Source organism: Numida meleagris, chromosome 2, assembly GCF_002078875.1.
Source record: "Numida meleagris isolate 19003 breed g44 Domestic line chromosome 2, NumMel1.0, whole genome shotgun sequence".
Classification (NCBI taxonomy): Eukaryota; Metazoa; Chordata; class Aves; order Galliformes; family Numididae; genus Numida; species Numida meleagris.
The window spans coordinates 12,198,216-12,224,854 of record NC_034410.1 but is presented as its reverse complement, the minus strand read 5'-3'; the positions used below and the strand labels follow the sequence as shown (position 1 = coordinate 12,224,854).

At 38.0% G+C, this 26,639-nt stretch overlaps 1 long non-coding RNA gene across 1 annotated transcript in view; it reads left to right on the top strand.

Moving 5' to 3' along the window:
* Positions 6,986 to 26,639, top strand: part of LOC110393427 — a 160,305-nt gene continuing 140,651 nt past the window's right edge. The window contains exons 1-3 of the long non-coding RNA XR_002435008.1: positions 6,986 to 10,446; positions 11,714 to 11,771; positions 13,355 to 13,578. This is a non-coding gene — a long non-coding RNA (uncharacterized LOC110393427). The remainder of the gene's footprint in view (positions 10,447 to 11,713; positions 11,772 to 13,354; positions 13,579 to 26,639) is intronic.

Below are 26,639 nucleotides of genomic sequence, written 5' to 3'. Positions count from 1 at the left end.
TTAGTTTTAATCTAATCTCTTCTGGGCACCAAACAGAGCTGAAAAGTGAGTGATTTTTTATCTAAATGGAAGTGATAGCAGTTGATCAGGTTTTCATCATCTGTCTTTGCTGTCTTTGGAGCTTCCTCTGTGATCTGCAGTTGACTGAGGGAAATGAAAACTTACTTGAATTCCTTCGATAGATGTCTGTTTACAGATAGGTATGTTGAAACACAGTGGTATAGGGCACAGTTCTGTTCCTTCCAATGAACAGAACACCTTTATTGATTTGAGAGCAAGAACATATTTGATGTATGTAAAAACACAGGATGAAACATAGCTTTGCACCATCACTTGGGATCTAGTCATTAGACATTGAAACTACTAGTCAGTAGTTCTACTAACAGTGTAAGAGAGAATTGGGTCATCCTAGTAAGGTTTCAGGTAATGCTTATCTCCCACCTTTTCCTTTTGTTACTCAGAAAAAGATTGAGAAGGCCTTAAAAATATATTTTGCAAAAATAAATTGATAAATATCTTATTTCTGCCTTCGTAAGTATTCTAGCATTCTGTTGTTATTTCTGCTTCTCTTTCCCTTATATGCAATTGACACTAATCAACATCTTATTATGCAAGTCTTGCACCATTAGTACACCACCACTGTACATTAAGTAGACAAACAGCAAAGATAAATTCAGCCTTATCAAACGAAAACGAATTTCTTAAGTGCTTGTAGGTAAAAAAACAGGCATGCAAAAAGCATATGAGCAATGATTTATTTTTCTCCACTGCCAGGAGTAACAGTTTAAACTGGAAGACTGGAGACTTCACTTGTGATGTGTTGCCTGTTCACTACAACAGTGTTCTCTGAGGCTTCATTCCAGGTAGATATATTGTCAGTACCAAGTCTTCTAGGCTCTGTACATTCTACTAACACACCGGGAATTCTTTCAGTTCAAGTTATGTATTAATGTAGCTTTCTGCTTGCAAACTGTGCTGATTTTTAACTTTGACAGTAAGACCCTTGACCAAGGATTTGATCATATGGGGGACAACTTCCCCCATCCCCCCCAGTCAATGAAACAATGCTTTGAGCTTTGATTCTCTTTAGAATGGAGTAGGGCATAATTTCAACTTTTTTTTTTTCTTTGAATAATTGTATTTCCAAACGTTTTGGCATTGAAATACATTCAGGATTTGGGGGGTATGTATGATATCTATTGTGATAAATGCCTTTAAATTTTTTTTGCTAATTTACCGTATATTCCAGACTTGCTCTAAGCATTAGAATAAACACTGACAGCTCAGATTATTATGAAACACAAGAGGAAGACCTAAGAACAAGTAAAGGTTGTTGTTTACCATGAACGTAAAAGCTTTTCTGTTTTTGTTTGTTTATTTTTCCTCCCATATTGTGTAGGTGGCTTTTCCCCTGTATTCGAGGGCAGAAAAAATGTTGGCTCAGAGCAAGTCTTTTTTTGTTTGGATCTCTACCCGTTGCTCATTCTTACTGATGCTGACTGAAGCATCAACAAAACACTCTGAAACATTTATTCACTGTCATTGTCTATAAATTACAAGTAGCAACTGAGACATCGTTGGGCCTTTTTAATATTCCAGAGGGGTAAAAAAAAGTCAGCGAGCACTGGAATTTAACATTCCTATTACTAATCAACAGCTTCCAGCAGTCATGTAAACAACTCTTATTGAAGCTTTAGGTAAAACTGCAATATGTTTCATTGTGGCAAGACAGGTTTTAGGGAGCAGTAGCTTCTTCAGACCCTTAGAGTGTTACTAATTCCAACCACTCATCACTGTCATTTAATCTGAATGAGTGTGTGTGGTGTGAAAGTTGCTGTTGATGGCACTGTCCTTTTCTAGTCTTCTGGAGGAGTGTTTATTGCTGTGATAGTAGAAAATGAAATCATGTGCACCAGGCTAATGAAATGCTATAGATGCTGTCACTGTATGCTGAAATCTAAAGATATGTAATGAAATAAACCTGATTGTGTCTGTGAGCATTCAGAGGATATCTGTGGATTACTGTTATTAATTATTTCAGCTGCTTAATGAGAAAACAAGAATGAATAGCCATAAACTTCAGCTGGAAGGAGAAAACTCATTTGAAGAATCAATCAGAAAGCCTTGCAGTCTGCTGGTGAGAAATATCAATAGACAAATTTCTCCTTCCTAGTTTTGAATTCATTGTCAGGTTAAGGATTCAATCACTGAAACTGCTTTTTGTGTGGAGGGCATACAAAGGGAGGACTGGAGTTGAAAAGAGCAAAAAAATGGTCTGCTTTCAGAAAGAAAGGTATTTGGGGAACTGCATAGAGCACAGTAAAAATCTTCCAGATATTCATAATACTAAGTATCAATCTAAGGAAGCTTAATGTTTTCATGTCTGGTGAGTTTCAGTTTTAAGAAAGATGGATCCCAAATTCAGATTAATTTTTTTGACTTTATAAAAAAGGAGGTTGAGTTATTTGCCAAGTTTCAAACTCTACGAAGTCAACTTAGGTCCTTTTTAGGAGCAATTATGCAATAGCAAAGGCTGCCAAAGGCTGTTTTGTAACCAGTATCACTGGAATATGCAAGACTCAACAAGATAGTTATCTGTCAGGGGTGATGTAGGATTAGTGAAATTATGCTGCAGGAAGCTTGGACTCAGATAGCCTTTGAAATCCTACAGACTGAAATTTTTCCTAACGTACATGATTCTAGGAACACATTCTAAGAGCTGTTACATAATGGGATCAGCATTAAAAGGAAAATGTACGTAGATCGCTCCAAAAGTAATGCATATTTATTTCCATGGAAACTACAGCAGATACAAAGAGCACAATAAAACTATTTAATAGAGTGTATTCTCAGCTACAAAATAGTATTTTTCAGCATAGTCACAGTCATTAGCAAAGTCATCACCATTAAAAGGGACCTTTGGCAGTCGCCTAGTCCAAGCACCTGTTCAAGCATTGTGAACATCATAGTTAGACTGTAGTTCATAGAGAGGAACAATTTGACTAGTCCAGAATTTCCACCAAGTCCCAGAAAGGTGAACATACCTTTAAGGATGCAAAATAGATGGATACTCCTCAAATTTACTGAACACCACTTATGTACAATTGTGTTTACATGCAACAGAGACAATTTTACCACTTCTTCCTGGAAACTTGTTATTCTTCTGTCGACAATGCTGTTTTATTCTTCCTCTTCCAATTTCTTTTAAGCCATTTTAATATGATTTTCTTCATTTGTAATCTGTGACAACAATTCTATTCCTATCTTCTTTTTCAGAGGTTGCTGTAGGTTTTGGAAGGGTCAAGGAATCTTTTCCCATGTTCTTTCTCTTTGAGTGAGCCAGCTGAGTGGCTTGTCAGTGCTAGTTTTGGGGTGGACTGTCAAGCACACGTTGAACATCTGCTTTTTCTATTGAAGTGAGAAAATCCTGTGAGCAATAAATTATCTTTGAGATTGCCTCAAATATATAAAAATATTGTCATTATTTGTTCTTTTCCCAATTGCTCCAGAGTTCTGTGGGACTGGTATGACCACAATTTATTTTATATAACTTCATATATTTTGCTGAAGCATAAAAGATCAGAATTAAGTAACTCCTAATGATAGATGAGCACCTCCAGTGGGCAAATCAGCTGACTAAGGCTGATAGTCTGCACTACAGGATTTTTCGGTTGACAACCATGCCCATCTTCCCTTACGGCTCCCTGACCTAGCAAATCATCATAGCTGAAGGCTTGACTACATATTCAGCTAGTCAAGTAGCCACTCCAGGATTATGTGTGCCAGTGCATTTGTTCCAACTAGATCTCCTCACACACTCAATAATTCCTAGTTTTTCCTCAGAGCCTCTTAAAATTCACTTGCTCTTTTAACCCTAGCTGAAGCATTAACAGACTATAAGAGAGTCAGCAATGCTAACAATATTTTCCTGAAGTTACAGTGCTTTCTAATAGGTGTTTTTTGCCAAATGCTATTGCTTGGATTTATCACGCCTAACTCTAACACTAGACTGGGATGTCTCTGCTAAGAATATTGTATTTTATCCTTTCTCTGCAGTTAGATGCCTATGGAGCAGACTTCCTCAGAAAGCCTAACAGCACATCTAATGTAGGAATTGTTTCTGGAGATATTTGTGTTTTTCTCTGTGATAGCAGAAGGATCCTGAGAAAAGAGGGTACTTACTTAAGCACCTCAGTTAACTGCTAGTATTCTGTGGGATGAATCCGGACTGAGGTCACTACGATCTCCATCTGCACAGAAGAAGGTGTTCAGACTTTTGTTCGGATTGATATATTCTTTTCTGCTTTCTGTCTATAAACTAATTATTTAATCTACTGATTTGCCTTATCTGGTCTCAAAATTTTCCTGACAGCTTAAATTTAATATTGTTTGTGCAAATCTATCAAATAAAAAATTCTCAAAGGCTTTCCAAGAGTTTAGATATCTGTTGCTGCTAAGGGTCATGTAAATGGCTATTTCCCTTACAATCTTGAAGTTAATAGGACTACTTTGACATAATTTAGTTCATAAATCAACTGCAAACTAGTTTTATACATCTTTATGCAATTAATGCATCTTTTATGTATTTAACTCCTTTATTAGTGACTTTTTTGTCATTTCAAGGGATGCTGAGACTAAAGTACAGCCCCTGAAGTGGAAAAATTCACCTATTTGAATCTCAATGACTTCTGGAGAACATTATTTTTTTTCCAAAATTTAAATTTACGGCACAGTTATGTAGTAGATTCCATGCAGCAGTATGCTTCCTAACATGTTAGCTGAGATGACAGTTCTTTCCATTTTCCTTCCTTTTTCCTTCCCTTTTCCTTCCTTGCTAGCTATACATCATTTTTTTCATCATTAACCTGATAGATACTCGCAGAGTCTATTAATAGGTATTTTAACGTATAAAAAAGCATGATCTACACAGAGACAAATTGGGAAAAATGTCACTGAAAGCAGTGACTGTTTAAAGCTGGAGAGCAATTGGAATGTGAACCAAGAGAACACACCAAGACACTGTAAGAACCTTAGGAGTGCTAGGTCTAGTAGATACAGTCGCCAAATTAGAAGTGAAGCTAAAAGTGAGGGTATCTGTGCTGTTGTTGTGTTTATATGAGTCCTTTTTCTTTTCTAGGAATGTTAGGTGTGTAAGTTGAGTGCTTTTTAAAAAAAAAATTTTTTTTTTTTGGTAAGTTTTCTATAATCCAGCCGTTCAACAGCCTCGAGAGTCAAGACATCTGCTTTGGAGATGTACTCATGCTTTGACAAGCCTTAAAGCATTGTGATTTTTTGACATAATGCTGAAATGAAATCTTTGATGCCTGACAGCTGCTGGCTGCTTGGAATGCTTTTGTTATTTTCTTTTTTTATTGCATTTTCAGTGTGATGTTTACTACACATAATATGAATGTGCGTCATTTTAAAGAACGGCTTTAATTCCCTTTATCCAACAAGCTTTCTGTAGAAGTGATAAATTCCTAAAAGTTAACATTCTTTTGGTGGAGAATGCTGGCACAGCTCCGTGTATGTGTGCAAGAGTGCAGACTGGGGATAAAAGGCCGCGTGAAGTTCTGTATGTGGTAGCAAAAAGATGCTACCGGATGTAGTGCTGCAACTCACATGATCATTTTGGCACCACTGACCAGTGCTTACTGCACCTGACAGGGGAGCTGCAGCTGGGCAGATGTCAGGCTTCATAAAATGAAAGCACAGTCCCCTGGATGCACAGTTATGGTGCTGCTTATGGAAGCTGTAAAACCAGATGGTGAACTGCTGACTCATATAGGTGAGTGATGCAGGAGCAGGCCCATTGTCACAGAATGACGGTGGCCATGAAGACTTGAAAGAGGTATGATTGTGCAGCATAGGAGCAGACAACTCCTGTTGGCAGTAATGGCTGCTACCTCTAATCTGTGAAGTGATCACAGACCCAGTTACGATGGATGGTTTACACTGATGCTGTGACAGCCCTTAGGGCAGTTTCTGTGCAGCATTTTATTTTCTGTTTATTAAAGGTGGCATCTACCCAGCTGTTCTTCACCAGCAATAATCACTTTTCGTTTAGGCTAAAGGGGAAGAACAGTGACCTCTGTTTATGCAGTAATGGCAGAAATAACATGAGGCCAGTGTCCAAGGCCATGGAAAAGCCAAACAGGAACTTGGGCCTCTGGGATAAGAAGTTTCCGAGGGAATGGTTGCAGGCTCAGCTGATGTGCAGCTGTCTGCGCATGAGGGACAGCAGTGAAGAGAAAGTTAAATGAATAGAGGAGCAGAAATGGCAACTGGGAATGTAAAGATGTTTGCAGAGCTTAAATATACAGTACTTACTGGAAGGGCAGACTTAGATTTCAAAATAATTATATTCATCGTTGGTATTGCTTTTTTTCCCTTTTCTGTTCAGTAAAGCTGGACCTGATGTACATTCTTCCCTTCTCAAATAGGCACAAGTGAGCAGGGCCCCAACTACTGGAAGACTCTCAGTCAAGTGGGAAACAAACTTTCCTTAATTTGATCAAGCTTCAGTACCCATGGCAGATTTGTGACACGTACCAAGGCCTCCCCACTACTTTTGGGGCCGCTCCTGTGAGAAGTTAAAAATTCTGGCCCCAAGCCAGCAGCATGATAGAAGACATGAGGGATTTTGAATGTGCACTTGGCTCCATGACTTCAGTGGGACTACTTATATGCTTAAAGTAAACATGCGCTTAGGTGCTGCACTGCTGCAGAGCCAGAATGCCCAATGGCTTGCAGGATCCAGTCCTTGGAAATCAAACTAATGCATTTTGGTCCTCTGTAAATACGTCCATTAGTTAGGTGTCTACATGTTGATGCTGAGTTTTTCTGAAAATCAAACCTTTAAATATCAATTTAATTGTAATTAAATTAATTTTAACTAATTGTCATTTTAGCAGAAATGTGCAGTAGGTATTTTTATTTAACTCCTAAATGCTTTCTACACATCTCAAGGTGTTTTTTTTTTTTTTTAATATAAACTAAATAACACATGGGCTACCATAGTTTTAGTATATTTTGTGGTTTTAGACACACAGAGGTCTGTTCCAAACAATGTAAGATCAACTAAAAATGAAGTTATGTCTGATTTTTAAAGTCAGTTTTTTCCGGAATGTCATAAAATCAATTTGCAGTAGTAGTTACTGCAGCACAGATTATATCAAGCTTGTTTCATGCACACAAGGCCTCGGATCTGGTAAACTGGTACTATGGTAAACTGGTACTAGCCTGTGTTCTACTGACATTTAGGAGGCCCAATACTGTGCTGTTTTATGGAAGTGACTGAGGCTGTATTTGTCTGTGCAAGGTTTGTTGTTTGCATTATGCTTACAAATTTATATAATTAGGACAGCAAATTCCATAACTATGGCTGCAAATGTGAGCCATTTTACCAGAACTTATTTTGGCTGTTGCATTCATGAAAGAAAAATTTTTTTTTTTTTTTTTTTGGTGATACAGCTTCAGTTATGCCAGGATTTTTATTGGTCTATCATATTCCTTCATCCTTTTAGCAAAACTATGGCAGTAAAAGCTTTAATTATAGGCAACCCTTATGTTTTGTTTAGTTTTGTTGAGATTCTAGTTGCTACCTTGTAAAAAAACTAGCCAATGTCATGGAAGCTGAGTGTGAAGCTGGATTTAACTGGATCTTCCTTACAAACATACTCAAGATATAAGCACAATGAAGTAATCGTTATGGCTATTTTATATTAAAAAAATGAAGAAATTCTAGAATTATGCAGCAAAATCACAATTAAAAGCAATTAGTTCAATTTATAGAAAGAACAATATTGTCCATCATATGAAAGATATTTATGAACTTTATTCATCAGCAATCTTTAATTCATAGTTTGTGATATATTATACTCATGGAGGTTGTCTCTCTGGCTTAGGAATGTCTGTAGTGCATCAGAAGAAGATCAAACTTGCAATTTTTCCATTAAGAAATAGCATATTTAGTATCTTGTAGCAAGTTTTCCTGTTAGCGAGGAGTCAAAAATCCAGGAAAGGGGAAGTGATGTTTGAATAAATCCTTAACATGGCATGCAGTGTATTTCAGGATGTTACTATTTGTCTGGCTGGAGGAAACAGAATAAATTCAAAGTCTGCATCCTCTGGAACGCAAAAAGGAACCACTGTGGTAATATTTGACTTCAAAAAGGGAAGACACATTAACTACTCGACAGGATAGGGTATTTTAGCCTGGTGAAGAGACAGCTTGGATGTCCGCAAGAGAACAACTGATATGAAAACAGCGTATAAACATTGCAGTTGTGGATAAAACATTAAAATATTTGTTGTTTCTTCCAGTGCAGGAATAAGGACCATAACATCAGTCTGGTGGCATCCTGGTTCAGAGCAGTCAAAACAACAAGTGAAACTGAAATGACTGGATGTTTTCTTCATGCATCTTGTAGTTCCAAGAATAGATTCTGATTTCTTCCTGTGTATGAGGGACATTTTTTTTTTTAAATTTTTAAATGATTCCTGTCATTTAAAGACATTCCTACTTATATATTTTCCCAAACAAATAATGATAAAAATGACAATTAGAAACATTTAGATTCAATCATTTAGAACATTAGATTCAGTCCAGCAAACTGTATCTCAGATACTGCAGGCACATGCACTATTGATTCTCCTTTTAAAAACTGCCCATTTGAGTTTAAAGGCCCTGCAGTGTTGCTGAATAAACATCTAACAGTAACAGTATGTTCAGTACATGAGTGCTGCTGCTAACTTAATTCCACTTCAGGATAGCATGAATCACAGACACCTTCTTCCCAGTTAATTGCTGTGTTTAGTTTGTTTGCTCAAGTAACACAATAGTTTGGATTATAATGGAGACCAAAAGGTCTCAAACTCTTCATTCCCAGAACAAGTCAAGAAATGCAGAAGAGGCCCAAACATATTGAATATCCACCATAAAAAGCAGCTACTATTTTTTCGCCATTTTTGATAACAATTTGCTGACATGAAAATTGACTATTATGTAGTGCTTTTGAAAGCCTCGTGTAATGTGAATTCTTTCGTTTGCATGAGGGAAATATCTAATGGTAGCAGACTGCTTATTTTGGACATCTTAAAATGACCTGCTGGAAGCATCTTAAATGAAATGCTGGCTGAATAATCGCAAGCTCAATTATAATTCTGAATTATTTTCTACTGTGTCTGCCACTTCGTTGCTAGCAGCCAGAGCAGACATGATGCCTCATTGGTGACTGGTCTTGTGGCACATGCATGTACATCCTCTGAATATTAGCAAAGTAAACACTCAGTGCGGGAACTCATCAGTAATTTTACCAGGCAAATTCTGATAAGTGTGACTCCTCTGAATAGGATTGCAAAATCCTAGGGTACTGGAACTATTGGAATTGGACATCTATGTAGCTCAATGTCAGCAAGTGCTGGGCTTTTTCCTTTCTGCTTCCATCTGTCCAGGCCAAAACTGATCATATATATCAGCTGTCATGTGCTTTTGCTTCCTAACTGGAAAAATGTATCACTTCATAAGAAAAATATGACTTAAAATTTGTCTTTCAGGTATCCTTCAATATCAGTTACTAATCCTTTAAGGAGATTCTCCTTTAAGAAATCAAAACATAGTTGCCCCAGATGACCAGATTCAAGGAAATAGGTATAACGAAACTACAAGTTCTACAACATATTTTTCCTTGCTGATTGTATTTCTTTGCAATTCTTTGATATCTGCTTTCAAGAATTCTGTTATATCTGGAATAAGCAGTGGATATGATACATAAGGCAATCCTCCATCAGCTCCAGAGAGAAGCCATAATGGCACAGATAATCCTCTTGGTAAGGACTGTGTGTGGTGTATGTAACCAACGGGACCGCACACAGTTTACAGAAGTTACATGGTTTTTTTCTTACAGATGTTGAATGTTTCTACTTTCTGTTCTTTTGGAACAAGCACTAAAATCTCCCTTTTCCCTGGGTTTCATACATGGAATAGATTCATACCTAAATTCTGTTGGTATGAATACCTAAAGAACTCTTTGAAAATGCTTCATTCTCTTTGGTCCTGAAGGTTCCTCTGGAATTCATCATGTTGACTGACTACATGCATTGCCCAGTCACTTGTAAAAATTTAGCTCTCTGTCGTCTCTTCAATTCTGCAACTGAGAATGATACCACACAACTTTGGGAAGTGGCAGCATTAAATTAGAGAGGCAAGCTGCAGACTGCAATATTAAAAATGTGTTCTCCTACTGTGGCCTAATTTGCCTTTTTCTTTTTATGCTGATAATGTATCTGAACCCATGCTGTGAGCAGTGTGTAATAAGTTTCTAGGCTTTTGGCATCTGTTATGGACAAACTGTGGATTCTTTGCAACTTCAAACAGCAAACGAAATGAGAAGATCGATGGTATTCGTGTCTAGATGTGTGACATGGAAATCTGCCTAAACAAATGTAAGTCTGCAGCAGGAGCACTTAAATTGTGTTGAGGCTAAAAAAGCATATCTTGCTTATCACATGAATTAATTAACTGTGAAACATTTCTTTCTCCTGTTTTTACACAAAGTAAAGGGCTGGGAATTTGAATCCAGCATTACAAAACTCTGAGCCTCTGGCTCAGAGGAAGCCCTGAAACCACAGAATGTTGGAAGCATAACTGAGGGGAGGATCACTGTGTGCTTGCCTTGCTGATACTTTTCCTGAGGCATCTGCTACTGGCCACTGTCAGAGGCAGGATATCCAGCTAGATGGACCTTTGGTCTGACTCAGTATGGCCACTCTTATGTAAGAATACATGTGAGCCTGGGTGGTTTTGATCTCCAGCCCCTTCCAGGGCTGGGTCATGACGAAGGATGAATGAAGCTGTGACTAGAGTTAATTTTAAAACTGTTACTCAAGTTTGGAGAAATTTCAAGGAATGTTGTGCTGTCCAAAAATATGAAAATCCAGTGTATATACACTGCTTCTCAGAAGAAGTAAGTTATGTACGTTCAAACATTCAAAAAGGATTTGGAGTAACAAAGAGAAATTGTGACTGTGATTTAGCAATGTAAGATACATTGATGGGTGTAGCAGAAATGCTAAGTCACGGTTTCAAATGGTGATTAAGCACTTGGTGGGAAGACAGGGCCAATCCAGGGGAGCTCAGCTGCATGGAATGCACCTGAGTGACTGGAAGTGGTGGAGCCAGGATCCACCCCTTCCCAGACCTTATTTAAGGGTTGCCAGTGGAGGCAAGGGTATCTTGCTGGAGATCCCTGCTTACTTGAAGCCTTTTAAGTGTAAGCACTTTTTTTTTTCCTTTGTTTCTGTGCCCATGACTGCTGCATTTGGGCTCATCCTCGCTTGCTGCAGTGTAGGGCTTTGCTACCCTGCAATTATTGCTGTGCTTTCCATTGTGTTATAGCGTAACAATGGGTGTTTTGCTTACACCTTTCTAGTGTAGTCTGGTATCAGTTTTACGTTACTAGTCTGGAAACAAATATATAATTATTGTATTCCTTATCTCTGTGTGGTTTTTTTTTTTTAGTAGAGTATTCTTTGTATCAATATTCTGTAGCATTCTTCACCTAAGTACCTAATGAGTCCTCTGTTTGTTTGGCGTCTCCAGATGTTGCAGCTTCACAATATTTTAAGCTGATATGATAGCAGCCGTTTTTTTTTTTTTTTTGTGTGTGTGAGAAATTCTATAATCTTCCTGAGATGCACTTTCCCTTTCCAGATCACAGACACTTACTGAAAGCTGCATTTCAATGACTGGTGATGTTACTTTTAAAAGTGTAAGTTAGAGTTCTGCCAGTAATGGAATAAATAATTAATTCCTTTGTTTAAATGATACACCCTCTTTCCCAAATCTCTGCTGTTAGGAAAGGAGATGTGGCCCTGGATTATTGCCCCTTTTGTGACTATAGAAGATGAGCGGTCTGAGTGTAATGCTGTCAGGTCACCTTCCTCAAGCCCACAGTCAGAGAAAGCCACAAGAGAGTAGGCAAGTGAATTCAATTCAGATTTCACTTCAAGGGAGTTTAGTCAAGTGCTACTTTAACTGCAGCTGTTCAAATTGTAGTGAGTAGAATGTGCAAAAGAGGGTTCATACCGTTGTACTTGAACCAATAGCTAAACTGTTTTCCATCTCTGGTTTTATACTGGCTAGTGTTTGGACAGAAGCAAGATGCATTCAGCAGTTGATGTCAAGTAAGGGAATTTTTTCACTATCAGAATTTATTGATATTTATGTTTCAGATGTCTAAAACAATGTAACAACACAGTAGCTTCTCATGCAGATGACAGAACTGTTCTCTGATTATTGCATGAGAAATACCTACTGTAATTAAAAATGTGAAGAGTCAGCCAGCCTAGTTTACTTGCTGTGGGAAAAGATTCTTACTCCATGCAGATTGATACTACTAGCCTGAACTGATTTGGTGTAGTTCTCCTTCAAATGCCCTTTGGATGATTAGCATGATCTAAAGGTGGAAAATGAATACGGAGCTAAATCTATTCATCAGTACTCAGACAAAAAAAAGAGAGAATGTTGCAAAGGAAGCAGGAAGTCTGAGAAAGTCTTGATCTAATTTCCATAAATGTTTGTTCTAAACATACAGCAAATACCAATATGAAAAAGCTATTAAAATAATCCAGTTTCTCTCCTTTTTCTGCAATTTTGCTGATTACAACTCCTTCTGTAACAGTTTTTTCCTTTGAGCGTTGTTATTCTGCACAGTTGTATGAGTCTGTATTTAAAAGTAATGCAAAGGGAAAAAGAAAATCCTGCAATCTCAGCAGCACATATCTGGAGGGGCCACAGTTTCTGTTGAAATAAAGTTGTTAATGGAATTAGATTCGCAGTGACATACTGCGAAAGATTTCTCTTTATTGCACCCCTAAGATTTATGAAGGAAATGGTCCAGACTCTAACAAATTCTTGTGGAGAGTGAGGAATATACATTTTAGTGTGCCAGATTAGAGCAAATGAAATTTTAGTGTATATTTCAGCTGGGATGGCCTTCTGGAAAAGTTCACTGTCTTCACAGAATCGTAGGGGTTGGAAGGGATCTCTGGAGATCACTGAGTCCAACCCTCCGCTAAAGCAGGTTCCCAACAGTTGATTACACAAGCAAGCACTGAATATCTCCAGAGAAAGAGACTCTGCGGCCTCTCTGGACAGCCTGTTCCAGTGCTCTGTTACTCTCAATGTAAAGAAAATTTTCCTCATGATCATATGGAACTTCCTGTGTTCTAGTTTGTGCCCATTGCTCCTTGTCCCGTTGCTGAGCACTGTTGAAAAGAATGTGTCAGCCCCTCTTCCCAGCTTTGTATCATCACCAAACTTGCTGAGAGTGGACTCTATCCCTTCATCCAGGTCACTGATGAAGATGTTGAACAGGACCGGATCCAGCACTGACTCCTGGGGAACACCGCTAAATACAGGCCTCCAACCAGACTCTGTGCCGCTGATCACTGAGCTCTGCCAGTCAGCCAGTTCTGAACCCACCTCATGGGATAGCTGTCTGCTCATCTATCCCATGCTTTCTAAGCTTCATTACAAGGATGTTGTGGAAGGCCGTGTCAAAAGCCTCACTCAAGGTACACAATTCCTTTTTCCTGAGATGTGCTATCTGAAACAGCCACCAGACTAATATCATAGGATGGCCTGGGTTGAAAGGACCTCAACGATCATCTAGTCTCAACCCTCCTTCCGTGGGCAGGGTTGCCAACCACTAGACCAGGCTAAGATTTGTGCTTAGAAGGAGAGAAAAAAAAAAGGCTTTGGTGGAATTTACTCATGATATTTTAAAAACAGTTAGAAGGGCTTGTATGAGTAGTAGTAAATGATGTGGCTGTGGAGGGAAAGAAAAAGACTGAAGGGAAAAGAAAGAAAGGAAGCTTCAGAGATTAGATAAGCAGCCATAATTTTCAGTACATACTTGCTCCAAACCTCAGAAGACATTATGGTTCATATATCACTGAATTTTGACCTGTGTTGGAAATTCTTTTTAGCAGAACTACTATAATAAATTGGCATAAAGCGTATACATTTTCTTTGAAACCTTCTGTATTTCTGCCAATGTAAGCAAGAGAAATGCTTTTACCATAAGACTTTAGCTTTCTTATAACCCATGGTCTTCGTTTCACTTTTAATACATTTAAGCAGTGGCTTATGTTTTTTTTCTTGCATTGATTTTTTTTTTTGTATTTTCTGCAGTTTTAGTGGGGGTTTGTTGTAATGTGTCATGGAATATTCCACTGGCCAATTTTTTTCTGTACATCTTTGTCTCTCATATTCAATTGTCATAGCATATCAATAGACAACATTGAACATTGAAATGTATGAAGTTAAATTAGACTCTTCTGCCTCACAAATAGTTCCATAGGCAGAATCCTTCCTGAAAGAAGTGCCATTTAGAAAGCAACTAGCAAATAATGTATATTTTAGGCTGAAAATATAGAGGCATTAAAAGTTTGAATTGTAATCATAAATGAGTGGGTATCAAAAACAGTGGTGGAATGAAGCCAAGAATTTATCAGTTTTTCAAAACACCATTTACAAGAAGCATTCTTGATTTTTCTTTAGTTACACATCCATAGATATTATGCAGGCTGCATATTGAATCGCGACAGAAGGATCTTTTGTGTATGAGGTGGTGGGTTTTGCTTCTTAAGTTTTTCCTTTGCTGCTGTTTAATCTGGAATTGGTCCCTATTCCCATTCATTTTAATTGTCTGCTATAAATTTAGAGGTTTTATGTTGGTATACTTGGCATACTTCCATTTTATCCTTCCTTGCCACGCTGGAAATGGGCTCCAGATCAGACACTGCAAAGGATATGCATTTAGAATCATTCTTTTGAAAACAGGCCTATCCCCAGAAGCACACATCTGCTCCTTGATGCTGCTTCACAACTACAAATGTTTGTCATAGGTGCAATCTTTCAGTGTCTAATAATAGTGGGTGAACCAATACAGTGAGAATCTCTCTCTCTTGCTTCTCTTTCACTGATGTTTTCAGGCTATTTATGAAGGCCAAAGGGTTGAAAACTTTGAATCTGGAGCAAGCTGATTCTTTGCCTGACTACCTCTAACCATCAGCAGAAGTATTTGAATATTGCAGATGAAAGAGGGGCTTTTGTCTCCTGAAGTTCTTATTGGTGACCTTTGTGATCAATTAAGCGTCAGTGTCTGCTTTCTTTGCTTCTTGGCTAACATCATTTTTTCTTCACAAATCCCATACAACGTGCCTGGAGACTCACAGTGCTAGGCATGCTGCTGTGAGCTGCTGTTGCACTGGATCGATGATGAGGTTACTTCAGTTCTTCAGTCACACTGAGTTTGGTTGATCCTACTGGCACAGAGAAATACCATGTTTTGTGACATAGGGCTGAGGTTTTCCATGATGGTTCTGAAGATGCATGGCTGTTTTAGTACGATATATTACAGCTGGTGCATTTTGCTACTCTGGGGCTGTAGCTACATAACATGGCCTTCTCCATTTTGTGTTTTTAACATCCTGACAACAATGATATTTTCTCAAGGATGGTTTAATGCTTAGAATAGAGTGTCAGGCACGATCCCTTGCTTCTACATGGACATTCTTTCTTAGGCTGAACAAGTCTTTTAATCTCACTGTTCCTAGTTTTACCTCAAGATAATGGAATTCAGGTATATTAATTGTTCAGAGAGGTGTTCTGAGATGAACCTGAATGAATTGCTTGCAAAGTTTTTGTGTTAAAGATATTGTTTAATGCTAAGGGTCTTTCCAAATTTTTGTGGAGAAGACTGATATGCAGGCTCTGTATTGTAAGCTTGGAACAGAAAACAATGGAAGGGAGGATTCAGGAGTGATAATGCACGTAGTGCATGATCTACTACTATGTGCTGGCCTCTTACACATTTAAGAAATAATCACCAGCTTCAAAAACAAGTCAAACTATTTTTCTGCCACTTTGGTATGACTCTTAGGTATGACCTGATTTTCCTAATGCATGTCTTCCTAAATCCCACTGCACTTTTCTGCCCAAAAAGTGGGCCTCAAAGAGACAGAAAATACATCTGTAAAGTCTCTCTTTTTTTTTTTTTTCCTGCCATGTGAGCACATAAATGGAAGATAATTTGGCTTGTTGAGAGTTTTCCTTGTAATGGTATAGAGTTTATTTTGTTTAAAGTAAACAGAAATTTTCTGCTTGAGTAAATTTCATTTTGCTGATGAAGTCTGTGGTGCTTAAAGTGAAATCCTCTTTGGTAACTGAACAAAGCCACCAGGTATGTTATCTGACTTGACAGTCTGGTGTTTGATTAATCAAACCGTTAATTTGATTTTAAATGACTGACGCTCTTTTAGTATGTCTGACTTAAGTGCCTGTTTATAATTACGGTACTGAATCAAAGGCTTTTCCCAACCATTGTACAGATTAGTTTGGAAAGATGTGTTTTGATTTTAGTAGTCGTAAAAAAATAGCATTGGTGTTTACTTTAAAGCACAAATATGTTCAAAGAAACACATAGTTAAAGTGATAAAGCAGTGCCCTCACACTTTTTATCTGAAAAAGGAATGCAAGGGTGCAATCTTTAATAAGTTGTATAAACAGCACACTTCATCTTCTAAAGAGATAACTGGTTTGGAGGCATTCATAGCAGTTTGATTGGTGGGCACTTAGCTTCGTGTAGTGAACATATATCATGCAAAACTTTTCTAACTGCTGGAGGTAGAGGACTTCATCTTGCATGCAGCTGCTTGTGTCTTGCAATTTGCTGGGAATTTGTAAATTCCCAGTGAACTTGGAAGCTAAGTAATGGTATCCTGTTGTAGATCATAACCTTGTGTGTTGTGGTATTTTCACATGGGTTGTAGTAAATGTTCAGGTGTTAGGATATCTGAATGTTTGACTGCCAGTGAAGATCACACATCATGGGTAAGGTCCTAATATTACAAGGACAATTAAGCACCTACTTCATTGTAGTCACCTGTCTAGTCCCTTTTGCCCCAATCAGCACAAGAACTATTAAAACAAATGCAGATGAGATCTGTTAATTTCCATGGGCTTTTATATATGATTTCTATAACAGCAGGAGAGTGTCTTCATTTGAAGAAAACTCCACTAATTGCTACGAAAACACTCTTACATTTAATTTTTGGCCATTGAAAATCACTAATATGGTAAATTCACTGTCTAGTAAATGTAAAAAAATAGTTCAGAAGTATCAGTCCTGGCATAGCAAAGAAAAATGTCTGGAGGCATTATTTTTGCCTATTTTTAAACTCTACACGTGTCAGATAATGCATTCTCTTCCCTAGTTTTCCTCACGAGCTGCTTGAATATCTCAGGGGAATACTGCAATACTGTAACTGTATAGCAGATAATCTGATCCCTTAACAATTTCATTATTATTTCCAAGTGTGTTTTGGGGCATTGTAGTTAAGTAGGTGTTTAAAAAAGTAATCTAAATATATAAAAAAAAAGTTTTCCATGCCTCCATTATTGGTTTCCCAACTACATAAAGTTTTAAGAAGCCTGATTTTCAGAGGAAGAATACTCATCACTTTTTGGAAATGAATTCCCAAAAAGGTGACTTAGGCATCCTAACAGCCAAAACCATTAGTCATTCTTGAAAATCTTGGCTGAAGGACACTGGACAACACAATCTCCTTCTGTAGGGTTTTCAGTTTTCTGTTCCTTTGTTCTCACATCATAATTTCATAATTTTTTCAGTCACTGCAGCTTTGCAGACTACACAGACCTGAATTTTGACTGTAAAACCAAGCTAAACCATTTTCTTGATTTTTTTTTTCTTTTGTTTTTCCTATATTGTAGAGAGCAGTACGAAAGGATGAGAAATCATTTTATTTCCTAAACAAATCAGCTCTAGGGAAAAAAGATTATTCTGTCAATGAAAAAAGAGTGGGGAGATGCATTTTTTTTTTCTCTCTCCCCACCCGTATCCAAACCCTAGGAAGCTTAAAATTCTAATTTAGCATCCTGAAATGACCCTTACATTGTTGGCATATCATTGCTAACACAGGTATTATTCTACTTAGTTTACTGAAAAACTACTGGACTTGTCTGAGTTCATGAAGGTTGTGCAAGGCTGTGTCCCTTGCTTGTGTTGAAGTACATCCTGAGAAGAAGGTATATCGATACTTGCATCTGATACTTTTTTCTGTTTCTTGGCTTCGTGTTCCTGTTGAATTCACAAGTAGATTACTTCAGGTGTAGAATACATTTGTGAGAGTTGTGCATCCTGGATGTCCTCAGGGCTCCAGCGTAGACTGATTCTGGGTCATGGATACGGAGAGTCATTCTGGGCTCTGATTTACTCTACCCGTCTGTGCTCAAAGCATTGTAGATTTGGGGTGCAGAGCCATGTCAATGTGATCGGTTCATTTTTTTTTCCACTTTAGATTATTGAAACTCCTTCTGGAGGGTTGCAGTGACTTAGAAAAGGAGTAAATTTGAAATTCAAGAAAGCTAGCTAGAAAAGTCTACCAGGAATATTGAACACAGTGTAAGGCAGCAGCAATGGTTATTGCTGTGAAGCCAATAAGAATGATATTTTTCATAGGTTGCCAGCAGCCTGCAGGGCCAAGTGGAAGGTAGGAGCCGCCATCCTATGCATGTCTTGGATTTGTGAGTAGAAATGGTTTTTGAGAATGAAGAAAGAGAAGGAAAATTCTTTTACTGAAAGAACCCTAGGGAGCTGGGCCAGAATGAAATTCAACTAATTGTAATACCCAGCTGAGATTAGAAGTCCTGTTCTGTAGCCCACGAGAAGAGGCAATTTTAGACAGCAGCAACGCTGAATTATCCTTTCAAGTTGCCTGTCTCTTGGCATTGGCTTACATAGGGACCCTTTGTTGATGGGGCTCTTAATTAGGCACCCTAGAGAAATTCCTGAAGTCAGTGAGGTGAATTTGGGTCTCAGTGAGATAACCTTTTCAGTTTGCCCTCCTGTACATAGTAAAAGAAATATACAGAAGAATATAGGAACATTTAAATTCAACAGAAAGTTGTATTTTTAGTCTTGAGAATGGATCACTAAAACTAACTCTGCTAAGCATCTTATCTTGTGAAGCTAAGTGGATGAGTCAAAGCATAGAACTTAAGTATTTTTTCCAGTTGATTTTCATTTGTGCTACTTTTATTACTTTTGAACAAATTTTTATGGTCAGAAGTTAAACTTTTCCATTTATATATCATAGTTGATGAGTGTATCATATTTGATGATGCTGTGCAGAAATATTGTTTGATTTGGATGGCTGTCTTAAAGAGAAACAGAGGTGACAGTACTACTTACCTGTACTGGCAGCTGTAGAGACCTGAAATAAAAGAGGGATATTCATTAAATAATAATAATACATATGAATAAAGATTCTTTTATAAGAAGAAGAATGGATATTTTCTTTTTTCAGCAGCCCAAAGTTTCACTTTAAGTTTGGGATGTACTTCAGTCATTCTCAATCTTGTTCTGTCTAAACTCAAAATCTGGATTGTAATGAGCTTAATTTTTTAATTTTTCCTTTTAATTCACATGTTTTACATGGATCCCCTGATAGATCCTCAGAATGGCAAGAGCTGGATTATTTTCAGAACAGGTAAAATATTACAATGTGGCAGGAAAGTTCTCTATAAGAGATGTGATATTAAAAAAAAAACGTAACTACATTCATTTAAAAACATCTTTGCAAGCTTTCCAGATTAGTTCTTGGAGCATGGAATATGCATCTCCTTGCAGACAGCAATTTCTTTTCTCCTCTTTAGCAGTGACCTCCCAAAGAAATTCCATCATGGAGGAGACATTTCTGTGGGGAAAAGAAGGAATGTGAACTGGTGTATCCTGATAGGTTGCTGCTACAAAATTATTATTAGCGTGATGTCTGAGCCTCTGTGCTGGCAGTTCATGGTCTTGTTCTCCTTCAGAACATCTTTGGCTTAAAGAATAATAATTTTTGACCATGGCAGGAAGGCTAAAAGTGAAGGGAACTGGTGTTTATAATTAAAAAAAAAATCTTGCTAAAAATCTCTCTTGTTTGAGTGTCCTGACTTCATCATAGATAAATGACTGTGTGGTGGTTGTGTTACTATAGCTGTCCTCAGCTCATTATTTTTTTTTCTTTTGCAAAGTGGAAGCTGAGTTTTATAGGTATAATTAGGAAATTGATCCTCTACTGCCTATGGTTTGAAATTAAGGCTGTTAACCTCAAGTATTTAGAGCTTTAAATACAGGGACGCAGAGTATTTAAAGTGAAAAAGAACAGCTATATGGGTTTATTGGTGTGTCTGGAGCAGAGTTACTGGAGCTATCTGAATTTCTTTGGATATCTCTACCCAGCATTTAATTGTGTGGTTAAGGGGATGTCAGCTGCTGGGTGGGTTCCTAAGCACAGTTTTACCCACTCACCAGTTTTGGCTGGGAGCTCGTACTCATTTTAGTACTATGCATTACTGGCTGGGATTTGCCATATCCTGAGTGCCAAAGTGCTGATGTTCAGCTCTGGGCTGGTCGGAGCAAGGGCCGAAAGAATTATTTACAGTGGTATGGAAGGGTAAGCAGCAAGTTCTTTGTCCTTGCCAAACAGATTATGGGAGACCTGGGACAGCATGCACAGTATGGATGGGGAGCCTAGGTAACTAATATGACAAAGGACTTCAGAGAGATTACTCTTAATGGTTTTGTTTGCACCACTGGTCATTCTATTAAAGATCTTCATTTAGAAGAAACAGATGGAGGGGCAACACTGGCCAATTAGTCCCAAAAGTTTCTATGAAACACTTTTTTTCCTAATCCTACCCCACACTGTATTGCTCCCTTACGGCAGAATTGTCTTACAGACTGACTTGCTCCTATCTGCTTGTGCTTCACTTTTTGCTTTCTGTGCAGATAGCTGGTTTCTGCTAATGCTCCTTTGATGTTAATGTACTAACTCAGCTTGAAAAATCTGCAAACTACTCAGGACAGAGTTCTTGCTGTCACTAGTGTACTGGGTAATGTTTTCACGGTTTTCTCCATGGGAATGAACTATAGAGGAGTGAGTGTTGAGGTATCTAAGGTAGTTGTAACTGAGCTAATTTCAGTATAAGTGTTAGTGCAGTCTGGAGCTTTGTGGAGGTTATTGTTTACATTGCCCAGATTAGCTTGCAAGGAGTTCTGTGCTCTGGAATCAGACTGTTCTTGGTATTCACACTGGTCTTAATGCTGCTTTGTTTATTTTCAGTCTGCATGTATGATAGACATACATTTGTCATCCTCCTGTTTCTTCTGTGTGTAGGAGCCCAAAGATGTTCTCTCACTTCTTGCCTAACTTCTAACAATCAGAAGGCATCTCATTTTCCCCATACAAAGTATATCCCTGAGCATACTCATCTATGGATTCCTCCCTTGTGCTCAGATGCCTCACCACAGTGCTACGATTTAGGGCACAAGTCGTTTTCTGTCCTGCACTAATGAAGACTTTGGAAGGTGTACTGATGTCCTGGTGATTCTCGGAGCACAAGGGCAGTAGGGAGGCAAGAAGAAAATGATGTGTATGTTCCACACAGACCCTTATATATTCTCCTCACAGAGAATTCCAGTTTAGTTCTTTTTCCAGGTTTCTATGTTTCCCATGCAAAAAAAAAAAATCAGTTGTCAAGTCTCCAGGCCCCTAGCCTGAATATGATCAGAGCAAAAATGTACGGCTATTATGTTCAGGTATCAGCACTTTGTAATGTTCACCCCCTGCCTTCCAGTAGGTCTTGATTATGTAATTATCTCAATTATACCATGTCTTCTTAAAAAAAAAAATGAAAAACAAAAACTTGTTTTAACCTATGGCTTATACACAAGTTATTTTATCTGGTTTCTTGCTCTTAATTACTTCAGAACAAACACTATTATTCCATCTCCTTCACAAAATAACACTCCTCCATTGATTAGAGAAATTAAGTCAAAGACCACTTAAAATGGCTGTGCAGGAATATTCAGCATTTGTGAAGTGTTTTTGGTAAGTATTCATCAGACTTGGTCTTGCCAAACAGATTATGGGACTTGCTTGCAGCTGAAAGCATGTGAATGATGATAAAAGAGCTGCAGTCCAGCTAGAATGGACCCATTTTGTTGGTAAACAGCCACAGTACTGCTGTGGTATTGTCACATACCTCAACGAAGGATGAGGTGTGCTGAATGTACCGGTATCCTGCAGAGCCAATTTCATCATGCTGTGATCGCATTGTACCGAGATTCTTCATATCTCTGAGGTACATTTGACTTGCTGTGGTGCTAAAAGAATCTTTTCGTTTGCACACACCACTAAGCAAACTGCATTGTTAATTGTAGTTAGAAAGAAGACAATAAGTATTTAAGTGGTGAGTGATCACCACTCTACATTGTTAGATCACTCATAGTGAGTGGTCACTCTTCACTGAGTGCAAGGCTTGTCTGGGTTAACCATAATCTTTTCATTATCTGCTATGTAATGTGGGATTGGATCCTCAAGGAAGGTCTTATGAATGCCAAAACCTAGCGTTTTAAAGCTTTTTTTACCATCTGATAGAAGTTTTTAAACTGTGGCAAGGTGGGAGGGAGAATATTCTATTGTGAGCGCAGTTATGCTGAATATATTTTCTTGACAGATTTGTAGATTAATACAAAGGACTATTATAATTTTCTGATCTGGCCTTATTGAGATGACAAAATTTCACTCAGTAATCTTTTTGGGAAGCCTATTACTTTTCATTCTGCAGTAGTTTACAGTAGAGGATATATTGTAAAGATATGTATATATACACATGTATATATACAAACAGCTTAAACTTAATTTATGATGAGAATTAATTGTGGTTGAATAGAAGATGTGAATTTTGAGAGCGTTTACAATTGCTAAAGGGTAACCCTACCTTGATAATACTTCTATTGCAAAGTTATGAAACAGAACTGGCGTGTTGTTCTCTTTATTGCTTGTTAAAAACCCCTCCTTTTTTGCTTTCGTTCTCCCATGTTGTGCTTACAGCTCCTATTTGATGAGGAATTAAACAATCACATTTGTCTTCCTGAGTCTTTTCTTAAGCTTGTGGACAAAATGAAAGGAAAACAAGGACTGCCTGGAAATTCTGAGGTGATTTCATTTTTTAAATCCTTTCAGGAGATCCTGTGTTTATGAAGTGAACTACATGGGGTTAATTTACTAAAGTGTTCAGAAGGAATTAGCCAGATGAGAAAAGGAGACTTACCTAGAGCTGCTGCTCTTGGCCAGGAACAAAAGTAAAACAAATCAGTGGCAGGATGAGTGGATCCGGTTAAATAATAATGTCTCTGCAGCAGGAAGTCTGTCTGTCAACTGAAAGGTGAGACAGCGACATAATGACAATGCCCTGTGGATCAACTTTGAGGGTATAAAAACCAACAACAACACAGCCCAAGCCCCTTGCTGAAAGAAAATATACAATGACAGTATTCACACCAGCATTTTTTAGTTTTTAAGCTCAGGTATCTGAAAACAAATTTCTGGAGGTTATTCACGTGCAGATTCCTTGTTGCTGGTGGAATACTCAAGGGTAACCAAGAGCAGTTTGGCCCTTTCTGTTTGAGCAGTGATGCTGAGTGCTACTTTCTCAGTGAAGTACCTGTGTAAAGCTGAACAGCTGTGATATGCAAGAGTAGTTTTGGCATTTCCTTTTATTTTTTTTTCCTGGAATAAGAGGTGAGTCCTGCAAATGCTGAAGATTTTTGCATGAAAATGAACTGTGGGAAGGTAAATGTCAGGCACAGGTTGTGACCTGAGAACTGGGGGGGTATGTAGCTGGCTTTGTGTCAGCAATGACAGGAATAAGGCTTGACTGACTATGTATAAAATTATGAAAACACCCACAAAAGCTTTTCAGTCTCTGATGCTCTGTTATTTGTATTTCAGTTCCAGAGGAGTGGAATGCTGCTAGGGCTTGTGCCAATTCCATCAAACTGGGGAATGTTTGTAAATGATCATCCTCTCTGAGAGAGGCTCTGGTTATCTAATGCTCTTAAGGATGGATTTTACAGCTGACAGAAGTTTGAAAACTTTGGTCTCCATTTCTAAGACTGTCAGCATGTTATTTATCAAAATCAGTGTTTTTTAATATTTGTGAAATCTTCTCACACTGCCATCAAGAGATCCCAAATTGACATTTTTTTGTGCTTAAAACATCTAAAGGAAGCAAATGTGTTCAATTGTTTTGAAATGATCAATTCTGTTCTCATTTCCATTTGGTAACTGCAGTGAAAGATTTACCTGCTGTACAGTGGAAACGCCTTTGTTTCTGGACACGGCTGCTTAGCAACAGGCCAGATATTTACTGTCAAACAAATAAAACAAAAGCCTCATCTGCTGCTTGGAGGCCCAACTTCATTGTTACTGAGCTGCTCAACTGGGTCATCTATCTGAGAATCAGCTACAGTGCTGAACTCAGCTCTCCTCTACGTTATAATTTAACTGTAGGAATCTGTTCACTCCTCATGCTACCTAGCGAGATTAAAACTATGTGGGAGTATTCCAATATCACCTGTATTATTCATTTTCAATTATTTTTCTCATCAGAGGGGAAAAGGAAAACCTGCCTCATGAAGTAGTCTGACTTTTTCAAAAGTAGCCTTCTTGGTTACCCTGGGACAATTAGGGATTTTTTTTTAGTAAGTTCCTGCTACGCTTAGAGTTTAGACTTTCTCTTCTATTACTTCCCTTGCTTTGCCCCAAACAAGTATCAGAATAGATTTCTTGGAACCAATCTGAATTTAAAAAAAAAAAAAAAAAACAAACAGAAAGCCCAAGTCCCAGAAGGAGCAGTCAGGCAGAAATGTTCCTGTCAAAGGGAAATTACCATGGAGGCAAGTAGATAATCAATAGTAATCAAGCTGGTGACTAAAATACAGCAGTTTCCCTCAAGACTTGTGTTGTATTCATCTGTAGTGGGTCAGAGGCCAAGGCAGACTGATTGCAATTTAGGAAAGCTTTTCTGAAAGGTCCGGGAATGTGACAAATTTGCAGTTTATTAATAGCTGGAACTTGTCACTAAGGCTGTGGTTGCTTATTGCAGTCTGCACTCAAAGCAAATGCAAGCAGGTGGGTTGCTCCTCCCTGTTTCACTGCATCTGCATTCCTGTTCTTGTCAGCTCAGGAAGCACAAATGACATCTGCCAATTGTATATCTACATACAAGTTATATGGGGAAGGCAGTAAAAAGAATTCTGAAAAGAACTGAAGTATAAACTAAACTGAAGTGTAGGGAATAATTTCAGTGGTTCTGAAGCCCATTGCTAAAGTAGGCATCTAATATCTGTAGCTCCCATGCACTGTGCATATCATTGTACAACAGAGATGTGCAAATATTTACACGTAAGCCATAAATGAATTTTGGCTTTTCCAGGTGGGCACTAGAAGCAATTGCTCCTGGCATTGTGAAAGAAATAGTCAAGGAAACTGTGGCACCAAAATACAGAAATACTCCAGAATTGCTTCTTGCAGTTGCAAGCTTCAGCACTGGAGTGGGAAATAACAAGCAAGGCCTGTAGAATAAAATGCATTAACTGACTTATAGATTTTGAAGTAGTCAGTATCCGTACAAAGTCTGTAGTGTATGGTCTGGAATATTAATTTTCCAGGCTAATCCATCTGGCCATCTGCTCATCTGAAATTCAAACAGGGCTATGTATTACACGTTAATGCCCTATAGCAACCGATAGCTGTAAATGATCAGCAGAATATGTCATTCTGTCTTGCTCTTCCATCAGTGAATGAGAGTGACATGTCATTTATTACATCAGCTACTGATTATTCCTGATGGGAGGGAGGGTGATAAAGCAAATGATTGAGCCAGTAGTGATGTTTGGCATGCGTCTCGTGGATCCATTTTTTTTTTGTTGCTCTCTCCTATGGTCCAATTACTATGGGTTGTGCCAAAGGCTAGAGGAAAGATTGTGTTTAGATCTTCAGATTGGAAGTAACGTGACAAATAATTTCCTCTGAGAATTACTTTCCTGGGGAAAGAATTGGTCTTGACTACTTAGTCAAGACCAATATTTCAAGCTCATGACTAGCCTCTGGAAACCATGAATATATGCAGGTTTTTTCAGACCTAGTGAAAATTTGATTTGACATGGTTGCAACAACCAAACCGATGTTTTCTGTGCAGAATTAAGAAATAGAGTATTTTAATTTGCACCTTACTTTATTAAACATTCATAAAATAGCCAATACTCTGAATTAACATCTGTAAATCACTGGTATTTGTCTATTTTTTTAAAATTTTAACCCGGGTTTATCAGATCCAATAGTTGTCCTTGTCTTTTCTTCTACAACTGAACCATAAATTCTAGTTACCTTGTTTAACAAATGATGCCTTTGAAAAGTATGTAATTTGAGTGCCTGCTCAAGTCTTTGTCACGTCAATGGCACACTTGAAATGTTTAAGGTTTTGGGGGTATTATAATTGTATTCATTTATCTACCTTCTTATGGTATTTGATATGTAAAAGCATGTAATATTCCACTCTAAGCAATAGTTATTCTTTATATTCTTGCTGTGTAACACAGCAAGAGGAGGATTTACAGAAATAAGATGCAAGAAGGAATTTTGCTCCTATGTTCTCCATAACAATCATGTGACCTCTTTTTTTTGTTTTTGGAGGTATTCAACTCTGTAAGATACTT